Source organism: Molothrus ater, chromosome 9 (assembly GCF_012460135.2).
Source record: "Molothrus ater isolate BHLD 08-10-18 breed brown headed cowbird chromosome 9, BPBGC_Mater_1.1, whole genome shotgun sequence".
Taxonomy (NCBI): Eukaryota; Metazoa; Chordata; class Aves; order Passeriformes; family Icteridae; genus Molothrus; species Molothrus ater.
In genome coordinates this window covers 10,725,133-10,743,544 of record NC_050486.2, presented here as the reverse complement: position 1 = coordinate 10,743,544, position 18,412 = coordinate 10,725,133, and the positions used below count along the sequence as shown (strand labels likewise).

Below are 18,412 nucleotides of genomic sequence, written 5' to 3'. Positions count from 1 at the left end.
TATGAGCCTGGTTTTAAGTTTGTATTCTCATAATTTTACATAATTGACCATTTGCAATCTTTTATAATCTAAAATGTCTAATAATTATGCACAGAAAGTGAGCCCTTTCCATAGTATTTATAAATATTTCATATGAACTGGAGTTAATACAATTTATTTATAATGCATGGGAGTCTGCAGTGGGTTTATAAAAATAATGTGTGTTAACATGCAGTCATGATTTAATAATCAGGGACTAATTTCTAAAATACATACAGAGAGTGGCTGGTTCCAGTAATTGGCAATAGGATTGAGAGGTGCAGATATTGACAGATGGCTGAGCTATGGTTAACACACCATACAGGGAAGAGTAAAGATGGCACTAACACAAACTTCATCCTATTCATTCCTTAATAATTTCACTATCCGCCACAACAAACCTCGAATAGCTTCTTCACAAGTCCCCAGGATTAATTCCATCCTCCTGCTAAAAACAATTGTGGTAGAGAATGACATCACATATATTATGTAACCACAGTGCAAAAGACCATCCAAGGATTCCCACCTGCTCAGGAAGCTACCAAGAAGCCATAAAGCTACATGAGCCACTAACCATCTATTAACTAAATGATTCAAAACTGTTAAAAGGGAAGGAAAGCACTCTATCTGTTCCACAGTAAGTGCATCTCTCATCTGATACACTGAGGTTGCTGAACCAATTTCCACACCACTTTGGAGAACTACACAGCAGATGGGAGTGAAGAAACCTATCTGCAGAAGAAAACAGATGAAGCTATCGCATTGACTGGAGAACATGCACACAGCTGATACACACCTTCTCATTTTGATCTGTGGTGAATAAAAGGATGCAGAAATCAGCAAGCAGATAAAATTGATGGTGATAAGACCACAGGTGCAATCAGACAGCCACATACAAGCTATCATAGAGAGCCCCCAAAGCAAAATAGGCTTTCCATGCTAATGCCATTTTTGAAACACAACTCAATTAATTGCTCATACTCTTTCAGCAGCCTGTATGAAAGACAAGAGAAAACCAATTGTTTGTGCTGCTAGATGTTCATTTCTTCATTTGGGGGGGGGGGGGGGGGGGGGGGGAAGAGTAGCACAGTGCACGCCACAGTTCAGACAGCCACAACACACAGAATGCCATCATAGAAGTTCAGAAAACTTCAATTCAAACAGAGTAACACCTTACCTCATCAGAAGGCTTCAGGCATCTGCCCATACAGAGCAACACCAAACCACTTCAGAAGGCTGCAAGCTCTGCCCTTCTTGTTCTTTGTCCCAGCCTTTTATCCCCTCCTGTTGATGCCCTGCACCTGTGTGCCCTCTGCTCCCTTTGGTGGTTGCTCAGTGCCCCTGGGCACTCCATGGCTCGTTGCTGTCAGTGCTGCTCACCTGCTGCTCACAGCTGCACCCACTGGGGATGAGGCTAGGCCAGCCCCACTCCCAATCACCACAAACTGTGCACCTACAGAAGGGAACCTCAACATACACAATTAACCCATGATATCTCTACTGCAGTCATGCACATGCCTCCCGCCTGCAGTTTCAGCTGCACATAGTTTATCATTCATTATGGAATTATTATTATACACTTTCTATAATGCTACAGTGACAAAATTACTCTAGATATATTTCTTTACTTTTTTTTCACTACTCAGCAACAATAAAGTGTGAAATGTGAAAGAAAACAGGATTTCTAATGGCTTTCTTTTAAAATATATTTCAGGTTGTTCATGTCACAAAATGCTTATCTTTTGAACTCTCAGACTGTTGGGCTGAGCAAAACAGGGCCTTAAAACAAAATTAAAAACCAACCAAATAAAAAACCCAACAAAAGTTGGGTTCTAGTTCCGATCCCTATTTTAAATACAGTTTTTAAATAAGAATCTGAATGGAGTAAGCAGCTGTTTTAGGGCAGTTGGGCAAGTTTCTCCAAAGTAAATGAGTGTTCAGGCAACAACTTATTACATGACATGACTTTTAATATTTCAATTTCCTATTGTAAAAGACTTTATGTTATCTGTTTGGTAAGATAACTTACATATTTATTTACAAGGGAATGTAATTACAAAGACAAAAGAACCCTTAAGAACTAATATGAAATTATTCCCCTAAGTAAAGTTACGTTCAAGCTTTAGCACCTGCAGTTATAAATTGTTTTGTCTTGGCTCTCCTATGAGTGTTTATTTAGCACACCATTCCTGCAGATTCCCTGCCCCATTTTGCCTGCTGGAGGTGCCCGTTATGGAACGTTTCAGCAGGGCCACTGCAGACTCCAATCACAGCAGCACATTTATATTTCCTGTAAAAATACTGCTTAGCTCCATGCCACTGAATAGATACAAAGAATAATATATTATGACACTCTATTAAAAATGTATTTTTTAAAAGTTGCAATATGTACTGGTTGAGCACACAATGTTTCTCATTTTGGATATAATTTGTGATTTCAGACATCAGGTAAAGCATATGAAAAATGAGAATGCATATTTTAGTTTATGTTACTGCATAAGTCAGAAGGATATACATGGCCAGTACTTAAAGTGACAACTGTGGCTGATATTGATTCTGATCTGTGTGAAATGCTGGGCAGGAGTGGAAGCCAGTGGCAGATTCCCCATTGAGACAGATGCTAATGTCAATTCATGCTCTCCCAGCTCTCAGTCCCTGAGAACCCAGCCCCAGATCTGCTGAAATCCAAGGGGCCAAGAGGGTAGATGGCCCAAAGGACACCTGGCAGGCAACTTTGAAAGAGCCAGATCTGAACCCTGCACCCACTGAAAGCAGTTGTAACTTTACCATCAACTACAATATGGATGCCAGATGCATCCCCTTGGCATTTAACTTCTGATTTTGGAAACTTTTCTCTTTCAGTCCTTTTTATGTGTTTGTGAATCATTCTGAAAATTATTAATTCTGTTAAAATATTTGCTTTCAGAGACAGTTTGTACTTTCTCTTTTATCAGCAGACCACATCCATTGCCCAGCTTTCCTCTCTTAAGAATCCCCAGGTTCTGCTTAATCCAATTTTGCTTTTCTGAAATTACTGGTCCGTTGTTCACAGTTCTTTTAAAACTATTTAAAAAGTGAAACCTCCAGGTTCACATCTTTTTCTCTCTGTTCATGCCTTTTTGGAGCATAATACAGTGAGTTCCCATCCTCTCAGGTCTTGAAATCAGTCCTTGGATCCCGCAAAATGTCCAAGCTCAGAGGAGGGGAGGGCATGTGTGCTGTTTAATATAATGTCTTTTCAGAGCATCAAGGAAATGAGGAACAAGAAAGGAAAGCTTACCCTCAGGAACGTTACTTTTAAAAGCCCTGGAGAAACAGACCTCTGAGAACAATCACAAGAAGCCCACAGAGGTGCACTGCACTGCAGCCTGAGCTCACAGGCCTGGCACAGGTCTGGTTTCCTCCTGCTATTATTCATGCCAAGGGCCAAACTCCTGCAGCCGTTGCTCCATGGCCTTCTCTGCTCCACTGCTCCTGCAAGGAATGACACCCCTGTCCTGAGGGAGGAGGCAGGGCTGAGAGCCCCAGACTGAGCCTGCTGTCACACACAGCACACTCTGCCCCGGAGTGTCAATGATCCCTATGGTATCATTTCACCTGGGACGAACATTTGCCCTCCTGCTCATTCTTTCTCCCAGCTCACGTGGAAGCCCTACCAATGCATGGAGAGCAGAGCTCCCCAAGATGTCCGAGCATCTGCAGCAGCCTGGGTAATCAGGATACACTACTCAGGTAAACTAGTAAACTTTTAGCACAAGAGAATACAATCATAATGATGTATATGAGAATAAATTTGTAAATATTAGTGATCAAACTTCAGATCAATAGATGTTTTACATACCAGAGTAAACATATAAACTCCACTGCCAACTTGAGCTTTTAATCATTTTATTCATTTGTGGATTCATTCATCTTTCTATGATCTGATGTATGGGTCTGGTTCTCACACATAAAAACCATTATTGCAGCAAATGTCGCCATTTTAATTTGTAACCAGTGTCCCAGAATTTTTCATGAATTAATTGGACAGTCTTGCACATTAAATATAGTAATAAATGTCTTGCAATGCAGGTGAAATTTAAATTTAAAATATAAATAAATGGTGAATACCCTGATATTTATGTTGAATAAGTACACAAGTCTGCTAGAGAAAGAAAGCAACTAACCTCATCTTGGCCCTGACATCCTCTCTACAGTACTGCAAGGCTGAAGACATTGTACATCTATGTGAAAAAGAAGACAAGGAAATAAAGCCAGGACTTCTCTCAAATGCAGTTTGGAAGAGCCATCCTGGGGCTGGAGAGGCAGCACCCAGGGGCTCTCTCCCCTGCAGCCCACCCCTAAGCCATAAAGCTCCCCACTGGGTTGTCATTTAGCTCAGACCTTACAGGGATGATGAACCCTTGCCTATCTAATCCCCTCGCCTAGGGAGCCAAGGGTGGCTTCCTCAGCCAGCTCCTACTATTCTGTGTCTGAAACACTACAGGTGAAATCCCAACTCTGGTACACACCAGACTTTTTTTTGTCAGAAGAGCCAGCTGTGTGCCAGAAAGATTTAGACATCTTTTAAAAAAAACTAAAGCACTCACATCATGAAAACATTGCAAGGACACAGTGTCACCATCTGAATTCACATGACAAATACTTCAAATCCAGAACAATGTACAGTTTTGTTTTTACATGTAAGTAGATGAACCGTTGTTGGCATGGACTTGTAGTATAACACAGCTTCCTCTGGAAAGTCAAGATACTATTTTTGGAGTAAAAACCAAACCACTATTTTTTAGATGTGCACATGGGCATAGAACCTTTAAAAAGAGACTAAATAGTAGAGCACCTTTTAATTTTATTCCCTCTCAAACAGCACAGTAAATAAGATAGCACTTTGAAAAGGCTTGTATAAGTTATACAGCTACATTTCCACACACAAAGAAAAATATAAAACTATTATTGGAGTTTCTTTCCAATATCCTGTTATATTGAGCATAAATACAAGTATCAGACACATGGATCATTAATTCCTATTGAAAAATGCTGAAGGAAACTTCAGAAATAAAAGTACTAATCTCATCTACAATTTGTGTAGAAAACCAGTGTTTTGAGCTACAAAAATATCTGTATTATTGTTCACATATTTCTGATACTAATCATATTTCAATTTGCTAAAATCTGTTTTGATGTGTAGACTCTATGCTGCAACATAATAAAGCAACTGAACTTAACATACTGTTAGCAAGAGATTCACCTTTTCAATGAATGAAATGGCCTTTCCTAAAATTCATTACAAGTAAGTTGTTAATTTGTAACTGCAGAAATCTGGTGACAAAAACAAAAGGCTCTTGAAGTTACTGTTTTGCAGTAATACAGCAACACAACTATTTTCATAGCAAATCCTGTCAAACATTTAATGTTTACATCATTGTAAACTTGAAAACATAATTAGTGATCTATCCAGTTACCTAGAACAGTTGGACAGTGCTGCCCTTCACTGGTTCATAATGGTATACCACAAATCAAAACTAATGGCTACCTGACTAAACTGTGGCTCAGCTGCATGACAACTGAGTTTTCCCTACTCCTCCCTCCAGGACTTCCATATAGCTATCAAATGAACACCCAAAACTGCCTCTTCATAATCCAAGTTTTCAAGTAATGAATGCTTTTATATATTTACTTATACCTTTAACTGGGAGGGATAAGTGGCCAATTCTATCCCTGCCCATTGTTCTTGTTTTATCCCATGTCAGAGCACTACTGTAATCCCCTCCTCAGTGTTAAATTATGCTTTTCCTCCATGAAAGAAATGCCTCAATAATAGAATAATAAACATTTTTGCTGGAATGTTTCTATTCAATATTAAAATATTGACAGATTAAAAGTGGTACTAAATAATGTCTGTATTTGTGTAGGAACAGGTGGGATTGGGTAAATAACCAGTAGTGTTCTCAAGATATGCATTTTGCCCTGCTGAGGGAACAGAATATAGCTGGTAGAGCAAATGTAATAGTCACCTATGTCCAAACATTAAGTTTCACCTGGGAACTGAATTTAGATTAGTTGGTTGTTTCATATTAGTTGTCATATACATACTGAGACCTCTGAGTCTTTAGAAAAGTGGTTTTTCCAAAGGAAATACATTTAGGATAGTATTAACAGCTAGAAGGTGTCTGATGACAGATGATGAATGACTGCTAATTACTGTATGTATTATATGCAGCAAGTCCACCCTTAGATGCATAACTGAGATGAGAGCAGTGCTCATTTCTGTACACAAACATAAGCAGTAGTCCCTGACTCCAAGTCCTGACAAGTCTGTCTGCTAAAAAAAAGCCCAAGTACAAGAAATATTTTCAAAATATAGAATCAAAAGATATAACCTCCATTTCAAAAACAGGCTCAATATTTTTTGACAAATAATCTATTCCTATTTATAATATATTGTGTTTACTACTATGTTTGAAAAATGGCTGAATCTTGCATTGGTGCTGGCCATTTCTAGAGAACATTTCATCTTTAAAAGCCTCTTTGGAAGTGCAAAAAAACCTTGCTATGCACATTTTGAATCAATTGTATTGACAGCCGTACCCTATGACCCCCCATGAGGGTAAGTAGGCTCCCCCCGAACTCGGTTCAATTACAGCAATGGGAGCCTCCACGAAACTCTGCATGACTGTGTGCTTCCAAAAGAGTATCCAGAATTTCCAGAAAAAGTGCCGAAACAGAAGGTGAACTGAGCAGAGAGAAATTCAGAAAACAGGGAATTTTGGAAACTTTCCTCCAAAGCACCTTGGACAATACCATTTAGTGAGTTTGTTGCTGTAAAGATGGCTGAGTCATCCCAGCCCAGTTACTCTGCATTCACCCTTCCTAGGGCACCTTATTTTCATCTGATTAATAAGTATTGGCTCATGAACAGCAACTGGACTTTTATGATCTTTGTCTTCTACAGAATGCATAATGATAGCATGAAAACGCTTCAAATAAAGTTCCTTCATCTCTTATTCCATGGTGGAATATCAAGGTGTACTTTTTCTAGAAAGTTTGGCAAATTTTTGAGGACCCTTATGTCAGCCCCACTACTAACCACAACCAATGAACTGCAAAAGAAGACAAGAGTTAATGGCTGGAATAGTATAAATACAAGCAAAGCAAGCATATAAATAAAAGGTCCTTATGAAACAGCCTAATAGAACATCTCATGTTTGGTTAAGCCTTTGGTGTAAGCACATCACTACCTTTCCCAGAAAGTCAGCCCAGCCTGCTCTGGAAAGATGGTTATTTCCTCTGCAGTTCAGCAAACCACAGCTCCGCGTGGCTTCCCTGAAAATGACACAAACTACATTGCACCTCCTACCAGAAATCAGTGCTAAAATACCATCTAATTTGTTAGCCAGGGTTCCTGAGCATAGCCACAGCTTCCAGCCAGCGGCTGCAGCCGGCTGTGCTCACACCGTGAGGAAGAGCAGTCACACTGCGAGGAAGAGCAGCCAGAGCGGAACCGAGAGCAGCCGCACCCCCGGGCGCCAGGTGGGACAGCCATTAGCGGCAATAGAGCTCCAAGGCTTTGTCAGGAGGGTTCTCAGCTACTGCTGGTTCCTAGGAAGTGATGAAACCTAAAAATACTGGGCACTGGAGGGAGGAATCAATAAGCAAGAGAAGGGTGTACCTCTGTCTGCTACCCTGCACCACTCCCGTGTCTTGTTCTGCACAGCATCGAGCCATTCCCTGTCTGGCTGCAGCTTTGACCCCGAGTTGGTCATTTCCTTCTTTTCACTGCAGAAAAGGACTGATACTCCCACATCTGATCTACCCTCCTTTGCTGGGATTTTCTACATTTCTGTCTGTATTTTGCTTAGGATACAGCTGCAAAGACTTTTATTAGCCATTTTCCTTTTAAAAATAATTATTGAGTATTTTTCTTTTCTTTAAAGTGTAAAGTATTTGTTAATTGCAAAGGAAAACATATAATTTAATGGCACATCTGTTCACAAAACAAAAAACCATGATTGAAAATAGAATGTATGCTGCCACTTTGTGAGAGTCATTTACAGCACAGAAAGACTACTTTGGCAGATACATTCATGTCTATACAAGATTAGATTTCACATTTATTATGTGCATGTGGCATATTATTAATTATTAACACCAAAAATAAATGTTTATGTTTGCAGAAAAACAAGCTGCTAAATTCTGAAAAAATATTGTTGAGGATTTACACATTGTGTCATGTATGTTATGTAAATGAGAACAGCAGAGATTCAGTATTTATTATTAGAACAAGACATTTTTCATTCTGCAAGTGGAAATCCAGGCTGTAATTTACATGCATCTCTGAATCAACAAGTACAATACCTAAGAACAACACTTTGTATAAAAAATAACTGACTTTGCCTTCTCACAGAGGGCACATCTCATGAAAATCCTTTGCCTGCATTCCCTGGGGAACTGCATGGGAATTACAAACACACTGCTCTCAGGAGACCTGAAATGGTCCATTTTCTACCCTAGACCTGAGGAAAAAGTAATGGGGTCCCACAGCCTGCTAGTAGCAAACAGTCCCAGCCAAATGAAAAACACTGCTGATGAGGTACTCTTTCTCCCAGATTTCATACCTACCCTATTTCAAGATTTCAGACCCCAATGTCCTGTTCAGAGAAGCTCTCAGCTCTGAAACATCATTGGGAAAGATCTCCTTACCCTCTAAGGAGAAAAAGTCATTATCAAGCTGTATGGAAATGGAGGCAGGAGTAGGATGACTCGCACATCTCTTGATGTAGTGTTCAGCAGTGTAACATCATACTCCCAGCTGCCTGCCCGGATTACCTTACTCAGGGGCGTGCCTCCGCAGGCCTTTCCCATCAGGACTTCCCAGGCCTGCTAAGTTGGGTCTGCTGGTGCACAGTGCTATGATGGAAGCTGTGGTCTAGACAAGGCACCTGTAGCTGCCAGCATTTTTGCTCTGTCACCCAGCCTGCTCAGAGAAAACCTCTCACAAACTGTACTGCGATGGAGGTTTCAGAGCAAGGGGTGACATTTTTTTCAGTAGCCTCCCTGTCCCCTGCCCTTGAGCTATGCTGAAGCTTGAGTAGTGTCAAAACACTACATAGGGATATCTGTGTATTCACTGCTTCACTGAATAGAGGTCAGGATTTGTCCCCTGCCTGTACAAATCATAGAATCATTCAATGTTCTGAGTTGGCTGCTAGTTCCAATCCTCCTGACATGGGCAGGAACACACCATCCACTAAAACAGGTTGCTCAAAGCCCCATCCAATTCCTCCTTGAACACTTCCAGGAAGGGGGTATCTTCCACTTCTTTGGGCCACCTGTTCCAGAGCCTTACTACCCTCAGAGTAAAAGATTTCTCCCTAATACCTAATTTAAATCTATCTGCTTTCAGTTTTAAGCCATTTCCCCTTTCGATATGACTATATACCCTTGCAAAAAACCTTTCTTCAGCTCTCTTGCTGTTGGTCTCCTTTAGGTAACTGGAAGGTGCTATAAGGTCTCTCTAGAGCATTCTCTTCTCCAGGTTGAACAACTCTAATGCAGAAACCTTTTGATCTTGTCATTTATCTAAATACAATTTTCCAATCATTCTGCTGTAAGCACTGGAGGCACTAAACATGGAAGCCCAGAACAACACTCAGATTCTAGACAGCCAATTGATTTTACAGAAGGCTAAACTACTGTGGGCAAAGCAGCAATAAAGTGGACAGACCAGCTCTGCCACTGGGAGAATTTGCTATTTATTACCATTTCTACCCCTGTTCAGCTCAGCAGTAGGAGGCACGGGCAAATTAGCACTACTCTTGCTCTTATCTCCCACACCTTTTTCATGCTGCTCTGCAAAAACTCCTTCAGCTGGTGACAAAAGAGGTCAGAAATACGTATGCAGTGTGATGGAGGAGCAGAGCAGCACATGGAGCAGGTAGTGGCTCCGCAGAGCAGAGGTGTGCAGAAGCACCGAGCCACTCTCTGCACAGCAGGACCCTCCCTGCCACCACAGCCCCAGCAGCTGCAGCCACTGCCTCCTCTCCTCTGTCCTTCCAGGGCTCTGGCCCCACCATAAGCAGCCTCTGTTCTCAGGTCAGGCCCCAGCTGCTGCACCGCATGACACCTGCAGTTTTCACTGCAGCCCTCAGCCACCAGCATGCTGAAACACTGAGCTTCAGGCAGGGAAGCTCCCTGTGTCTCTGGATACATTTCCAGGGACAGCTGCTTCAGGCAAAGCCAGGTACTCTGCTACTGCCCGTTGCAGCAGTACTCTGCTGTGGGGAAAGGAACTAATAAAATAATTCTGCTGTATCATTAGAGGTCAACTTGGACTACAGCAAGTAATAAAAGATTCATAATGGCACATGAGGGGATGCACTAAATAGCCAAACCACAGCCTGAAAACATGCAAAGCTTGTTTAGATTTAGGACTTGGTTAAAAACTTGCAGTTCAGCTGGTGCTTCACCAGAAAAGTTTGCAATCAGCGGTATCACTTCTGTACCAGCAATTTATGCTGCTTCTAGTATAAATTATGCCTTGTAGCAAGGAGTGTCCTAATAGGCATAGGTGCTCCCATGTTCAGGCCAGTAATCAAAAATTAATCCCCTTCCCTGATTCTGTTAGGGGCCAATGCCAGCTATTACTGAGAAGACAGAAGAAATACTGCTGGAAGCACTTTCAAGATAACACTTTCCCAGTGTTGTGACTTTCCATCCTTTGGTATTTCACAACTGCTAAATCTTCATTTTTAGTCAATTTCCAATCCTGTAAAGCAAGCAGTGGGACCTGAGGTGTTTTTAAATATTCCTTTCAAACTTTGGTTAATCTTATCTTCTGTCTACATATCAAATCTGCTTCAGGAATCCTGCTAAAGTCCAGTCTCAAGGTGCTGTGACAGTGACTTGCCCAGCCCATTTACGTGCAAAAAATCATTACTTACTACTAAAAGAGTTGTCAGAAATTTAGTACAGGTACTGGTACCGTATTTTCAGTTTGGTTATAAAAGCACTGTCCCTTCTCTCTTTAACTCCAGCTTGTCACTCTAAGAAGAACAAAAACAACACAGATAAATCTCTAACTGCTGAATTCCATCTGCTTTTTCATCCTTTCAACAGCCTTTGACAACTAATTTAAATCAGATCTCTTTTCTCTCATGAGCTTAAAATTTGGCTGTAAAGTTTGGCCACATCCTCAGACTAGACTTGATTTTTGGCCATCATTTATACCAGTAAGGCACATCTAATCTCAGACTTGGTGACACTGCACTCAAACCAGCTGCTCTAGCTTTGATGCAGAAGAGGCCAATACCATTAGCATGAAGAAGTTAATGATCTTTGACGTATCAGATGACTCGATCCTGCCTTTAATCTTTGTGGCCAGCCAGTCCCACCAGGGACTGGCCTCAGGAGGCCAAAGACTCTGCACAGAGGAGAGAAAACTTCCAACACATGTCTGGAGGTGAGGTTTAGGGCATGTGACCAGAGCAGCACAAGGTGCAGAGCAGGTGTGAATGGCACTCTCCAAGTACACCACTGCCAGTGGCATTGCTGTGACATGAAGAGCCATGCTCTCCACATGTGGAAAGAAGGCATCCTCTCCCAGGTCAAGTCTAAAGCAAGACAACACTCCTCCAGTGCTCCAAAACCACTCCCCTTGCAGCACCTGCAAACAGCTGATCCAGCCTGGCCCAGAGATGGACAAAGCCACTGCACTCGGAGCGCCAGGAGGCAGTGGAACCCCACAGCTGTCACAGGCAGCAGGGCTGGTCCATCCACATGTGCCACTGCAGGGACTTGGCTCAGTGTGTACAGTCTCTTGCACTTCGCTGTACAGCCCACCATCTGTCTAGTAATTAGGAAAATAACCCTTTTCTTCCAACTGCAGTGAAACTCTCCCCCTCTACTTTACAAAAGGCCCTATGGAGCCTCGATGCCTGACATGCTTCCAGTTCAAGTGGGAAGAAAAAAATTACTGATTTCCGTCTTCTATCCGTTTGTACCTCAGGGACCAGGAGGCTGCAAACAAAGCAAGAACTGCTTCTGGGGATTGAAAATCCCTGAAGCTGGTTTTTACCACCCCTTTGATCATTCCTGGCTTTCCCACACAAAGAACTTTTCCATGCATGTGGTAACTGCACTAACACGGCCACAGAGATTCCAGAGAATGAATGGAAATGCCAAAACAACACCACTGCCCACACAGAGAAAAAAAACCTGGGAGGAACTAGAAGGCATCTTTTTTACTTTGCTGGGTTACCTGTCTTAGGGAAAAGATGAAAACTGTCCTTCCTAATGACTCCTGCCAGTTATTTCCACAACCTACCAAATTCCATGGCTCAAATAGAAAACAAATTTCTTACTCTTCCATAAATCCCCTGCCTCATTTCATCTGGTTACCTACTGGAATCGCAAACTGCCAAATTTTGTCAACAAAATACAACGGCACTGTTGCCTACATAAATACATTTAACACCTCTTAACATGCAAAACACGCAAACAAACGATAAACGCAGCTTCTGAGCGTTCACAATGCAGCCAGTGTCCCACTGCCCAGCGCTGGCAGCTGCAGCCGGTCAAATTCAGTAACCAGGTAGTTGCCAGGAGTAAGTAAGCACAATTCCTGCACGGGACTTGATAGTCATTAGTTTTAGATACTGTTTTGTAGCTTGGAGAAATCTAAAAGGGAGAAGTGCGTGCACCTCTCGTTTAAGCGACAGAAGTAGAGGGCGTGCAGGAGGGAGCGAGGAAGCACAGCAGAAGGAGGAGACGGGGTTTTCGCGTCTTTCAGGAGCCCCGAGGGGTTGGTACGGGGCGGGCGGTCACCGCAGCACCACAACAGGACAAGTCGCGCTCCCTCCCTGTGTCGGTGGCACTTCGGTGCTGTAGGCAGAGGACGAAGCGGCGCTTCCCCGGCGTGCCCAGCACTGCGGAGGGACCCTCCGGCGAGTTGGGCGGCACGGCACGCTACCCTGTTCCTGCAGCCGAGTGCGGCTGCGGCGGGGCGCTGGGGTCAGCCCGCCGGGCTCGGGGCTCGGACGGCGGCAGCACGGACAGCACCTCCGCCTGTGCGTTACCAGGCTGAAGCCGAAATAACACGGGAAAATTAGAGCTACTCCAGCGCGCAGGGAGCAGCCACAGCCCTGCCGGCGGCTCGGCGGCTCCCGCTCGGTTCGGGGCGGTAGGTCCCGTCCCGTTGCCCCCCCGCGGGGCAGGCGGCGCCGGCGGTGCGCCCGCGGGGCGGGGAGCGCGGCGGCGGGGGGGCGGGCGCGGCGGCGGCGCTAGGGCCGCGCGTTGCGCGGGCCCGGAGGTGGGGTAGCTGCCGCCGCCCCGCTCGCCGGCAGTCGCGGCGAGGTCGCTCCGAAGTGAGGAGGCGCTGCCGCCGCCGCCCCCCGAAGTTTGGCCGCGCCGCCGGAGCCCTCCGCGCCGCAGCCCCGGCCAGGGGCGCACTCCGCTCGCGCCGCGCGCCCATGCCGCGGCCGCCGGCGCCCCGCGCGGGGCCGCTCCCGCCCTGAGCGGCGGTGGCGGGCGGGGAGCCCCGGCGGGCAGGACCCGCCCGCCGCCCCGCCGAGCGCCGGAGGAGTGCGGCCACCCGCCCGCCGCGCGCCGCCCGCGCCCCGCCAAACTTCGACGCCGACAAGTGCCTGGGCCCAGCCGCGGCCCCGCCGAGCCCCTCCGCGACCCGCCGGAAACTTTCCCGGGGAAGAGCAACCCGCCCTCCTCACGCCCTCCCCGCGGCCCTTCATGCCGCCACCGAGGAAGCCTCAGCGCGTCCCAGCGCCGCGGCGGCTCCGCGCCGCCCCGCGGTGAGGCTCGGGCGGCCCGAGCCCGCAGGGTGAGTCCAGCCCGCATGCCGCTCCGGGGCAGGATGGGGCGCGGGGGCTGCGCGGCGTGGAGGGGCCGGTGCGGGTGCCGGGGCTGTGTGCGGGGGTCGCCCCGCCGGGCTCGGGCCACCGACCGCGGGCGGATCGGTGCGGGCCGCGCGCCCCCTGCCGCCCGCGCGGAGCGGAGCGCGCCGGGGCCGGGGCCGGGGCTGGGGCCGGGCTGGGGCGGTACCTGCGCGGTGCCTCCTCCCGCGGAGCTCGGAACCGGGAGCCGGAGCTCGGAACCGGGCCGGGCTGCGCCGCGCCGAGCTGTGAAGGGGCGCGGGCGGTGCGAGAGCCCTGAGGGAGCGCGAGCGAGCCCTGAAGGGAGCGCGAGCGAGCCCTGAGGGAGGGGCGCGTCTCTGGCGCCGGCGCCCGCCCCGCAGCGCGGATTCAGCCGGGGAGAGCGGCGGTCCCGTCGGGCAGAGGCGGGGGCGGCGGCGCCGGGCATCGGCCACTGGTACCCAGCCTGGTATCCTCCCTTGCATCGGAAATTGCAGGCGGCTTTTCTAAACATTCACACGCACACAGAACCCCCAAAGAAAACCCCGCATGGCGGTGAGCAGCGCAGATCAGCTAGACGCGATAAAACAGATGCTTTTCTACTCTCAAAGTTGTTGCATGTGCGGTTTTGGCCTCTGATTGATACACTTTTATTGTTCTGCAATCAACTTTTCACTACTCCGGATCTGATGTGGTAGGAGCCAGCATTACTTCTACAGAAATGTTAGCAAAGACAGTGAGTGGAACAAGCGGTGGAGATGCTTTTAAAGAGGGAATAAGTCACTGTCTTGCCTAAGGACAATGCGGTTCAGGATGAGCAGCTGTGGCCGGGGAAGCCCGTCAAAGGGAAGAAAACAGCAGAACTTCCCCTGGCTTGTTTTATGTTGTGGTTGTGGTGGTGGTAGTTTGTTTTGGTTTTTTTTCGTTTTGTGCTTTTCATGGGGAAAAAATAAAGGTTAATTTCTGGTATATTTCTGGACCTTAACAGGGTGATTACTAGAGAGTTTCAAACAGTTAGTGGCTATACTCTCCTGAGTTACAAACTTTATCTCAAACCTCTGACATTGATAAGCAGCACCAACTTTCTAGCTATTTATGTAAAATACAGCAATAGCACAGAACAAATTCAGCAAACGGTAGGCATTCATTTTTGAGCCTGAGAACTTTCAGTTAGAAAGTCATCAGCTCACACCATAACTTGAAAGCTTTGTAGCCCTATGCCCTGGATACACTGTGTGATGAGCATGCATCACCTTATTGAGCATGAGGAATCATTGAAAAAAACCCAAAAACAAAGCCTGTAACTTCCCCAAATGCTAACTTAAATTCCCAGAGGAAAAACTTGCAGAACAGATTGATGCTAGAGATATTTAAGGCAAGACACTAACAATTATAAAGATGCGAGAGGAAAAAAAGCAGCTATGTACTAAGGCTGTAAAATTTAAATAGCTGAAATGCTTTTTACTCCATATTCTGACAGCTGATGATACCTGGCAAGCAATGGCAGTGGTAGTATGATGTGTCAGTCAGCAAAGAATAATGTGTGAAAACCAGAAGTATTTCAAGTAGAGTGCCAAATCGCAGGGTTTTGGTAGCTGTATTTTATTTTCTTTAATTAGGTATTGACATTTTAAATTTCTCCTGAGGCTAAGAAATCTTTTTCTGCTAAATAGTTAAATAAGCTAGATAAGAATAGAACCTAAACTTTGATTGGAACAGCATTTGAGGCCAAAGGCACCGAAGCAGTTGATGGAGTATACTGCATTTCATACAAGTATTGACAGAAAGAATGTGTATTAAATCATTAAATACAGGGTTCCTTCTTCTTTGAATAGATAATTTTGTGTTTATAAAAGGGGTTGGTTTGTATATGTACAAGGTTCTCAAGTTGCCTACGTGTAACATGGTATACAACGCGAGGTTAGTAAATGTAAGTTGCCTGAGGGTTAGAACATTATTTCCTATGTTCTAAACTGGCTTTAAATAATTAATAACTGGAGTGGACGCACAGGTGCCTTTTACTTGGGCTTGATTGGATCCATTCATCTGCTTAAGCTGTTCGGGATACAAACTTGAAACATGTTTCCTTTGGAAAAATCTGTTCTGCAGCTGCCGCTGTGGGGAGGTGGCAGCCGGCACTCCTCGCCTTGCCTCGTTGTTTCAGCCAGTTCTCCTCAGGCAATGTAGGATCTGCTGTTGGCTCTCCTTCCTGCTCCTGTGTGCTGGCAGGGTACACTCGATCCAGTGCATGGGCAGTGTGGGAGGTGGTCACTATTTTATTACCTCCTTCACGTTCCTGCGGCTTGCCAGAGAGAGGCCCAAGAGCCCACCCCTATGGATCTCACAGCGATTTCCCAGCAGGGAGCTCATGCAAGGCATCCAGCCGCTCTGGTTGTGAGGAGGGGAAGGGGGTGGATTTTCACAGTGATGGAAGGAGGCAAAGGAGGAGTGTTTGCTAACTACCCCTAATGAGACCTGAAGTTCTTCCCTGCACTGATGCTGCCAAGATGCATTTTATCTATTCTGTAAAGGGGGTGTCTCCATCTGCAGAATTAACACATTGCATGAGCTGTGACTTCCCCATCTGGAAAGGGATGCATGTGCTCAGAGCCTCCTCACAGCTGATTTCAGTCTGGGGGTCAGCTGCATGCCATTCTTCTCGGATGGCTGTGACATACTCGCTTGTGGCCAGAACGCCCGGCACTTGGCAGACGGAGCAGCGCTCCGAGAGCAAGGCAGAGCGCAGATGTGGCCTTTGCACCGGTGCCTCCCAGGTGCCTCCTAGTGTTTTCCATAGTGCAGAGGCTGTGGCACATGGGAACGTTCAAGGCCCCAGCGCTGCTGCCTCGCACAGCAGACGCCGGGAGCAGTGTGCTCTGGAGGCTTTGCATACATTTCCTGAAGTCGTCCAAGCAGTTTGCCGTTCCCTTGCCCTCAGCCATCAAGGCTGCTGATCCCTCTTTGCCACCCCCATGGCCCACAACACCCAGGGTGTGTGACTAGCAGGGCAGGGCAGAGGGAATCAGGGCATCCAACAGTAGCTATTAGTGGTTTGTTTGATTACCTTTTTCTAAGGTCAAATGCACAGGCATTACAGGGGACAAAAGGCCCCATTGCTGTGTGTTGCCCACAGCTAGAGGCTTATCACTAAACATCTGGCACAGCTGTAAACTTCAGAAATGTTACTCCAAACATTTTTTCTACAAAATAATTCAAATAGGTGTGTCCTTAGCAATAGGGCACTAAAATGTAAAACGCATATCATAAGTGACTCTGCAGGAACAAACAAAAGCAAGACAAATCATATAGCTCTGTCAGAAAAAATCCTGGCAGCACTCAGCACATGATCCTTAATGTGCTTTGGTCAATATCTTTGTCTATATCAATGGAAGCTCATTAAAAGAAGATATTGCAGACTAACTGAGCCATGCCATACTAGTTCTTGCCAAAGCTTGACATTTTTAATACATTAATAATATGTCTGTAATGTAATGGAAAACTATTAATCAGAACTGGTTATATGCCAGAAATTTAAGCTATAATTGGCTGCTTCTTGTCAGGAGTGTCTGTTGTACATGGCTACAGCTGCCTAATGCTCAGATGTCTTGCACTCCTCTGCACTTTTTTCTTGTCAGTGCACTAAATTCAATCGATGTTATAGTCTATAATTCTGTGTAACGACCATCATTATGACTGGCTTACTTTAATGAGAATTCGTTATATGGGAAGTATTTTAGCACAGTGTGTTAAGGTAGCAGCTTGCTTCACATTATTTAGTCCTACCCAGTCCTGGTTTATTAGTGGATCTGAGTTTCAGCATTATAAAATGTTACAGGTAACTAAAGAGCTAGAAAGGAAGATATTAAAGAAAAAGTTTTTTTTTGCCTGAATATACAAGCTTGCAGTCTAAATATAATTACACTCAGTAACTTCTTATTTCTACACAGAAAAATTGTATTTATTTACTTACTGTTTATTCCAGCTATGACCAAGCCATCTCAAATAAAAGGTATTCGATTTACTATAAATTAAAAATAATTTGCAGCTTCTTCTAGCAAGGAGTTGTTTCCCATTTTCATAGTGACATAGTTTCCTATAACCCTAAGCTATGGGCTCTTGCAGGTGCTTTTTTTTCCTCTTCAGGGGAAGAAGTGTCTTTAGAATGACACAGAAAATGTTCTCTGAATTACTGAATTCCAAAATAATATGCAAACACTCCCACTGAAAACAAAAAAAAAAGAATGTAAGGTTGCTACAAAGCCAACAGTACTACCCAGCATGCTTCTTAAAGAGATTTAAATTTAATTTGGTCTTAGATATTTCTGCTTTTGTGTCAGATTCAGATTTGAAGCTTAAATATGTTTGAGCGAATTGAGAATTGTTACTGCAGGAAAATTCAGATATTCTCTGCGTATTCTGATAAAATACATGAGAGTTGTATGGTAACACTTGATAAAATGAATATAATGGAAAATTGCATTTACGTCCATACAGCAATTATTGTAAATTACTTTGCTATGGAAACACAATTCAAC

General features: G+C 45.0%; 1 protein-coding gene across 9 annotated transcripts in view; it reads left to right on the top strand.

Moving 5' to 3' along the window:
- The first annotated feature begins 13,560 nt into the window (after nucleotides 1–13,560).
- NTNG1 (netrin G1) overlaps nucleotides 13,561–18,412 on the top strand; it is a 149,063-nt gene continuing 144,211 nt past the window's right edge. For 5 of the 9 annotated variants that reach the window (XM_036387396.2, XM_036387395.2, XM_036387391.2 and 2 more), the window contains exon 1: nucleotides 13,563–13,846. The gene's annotated coding sequence lies outside the window, so the exon portion shown is untranslated. Of the gene's footprint in view, nucleotides 13,847–14,143; nucleotides 14,433–14,459; nucleotides 14,572–18,412 lie in introns of those variants that run through there. The other 4 variants (XM_036387400.2, XM_036387399.2, XM_036387393.2 and 1 more) reach the window with 4 other exon arrangements.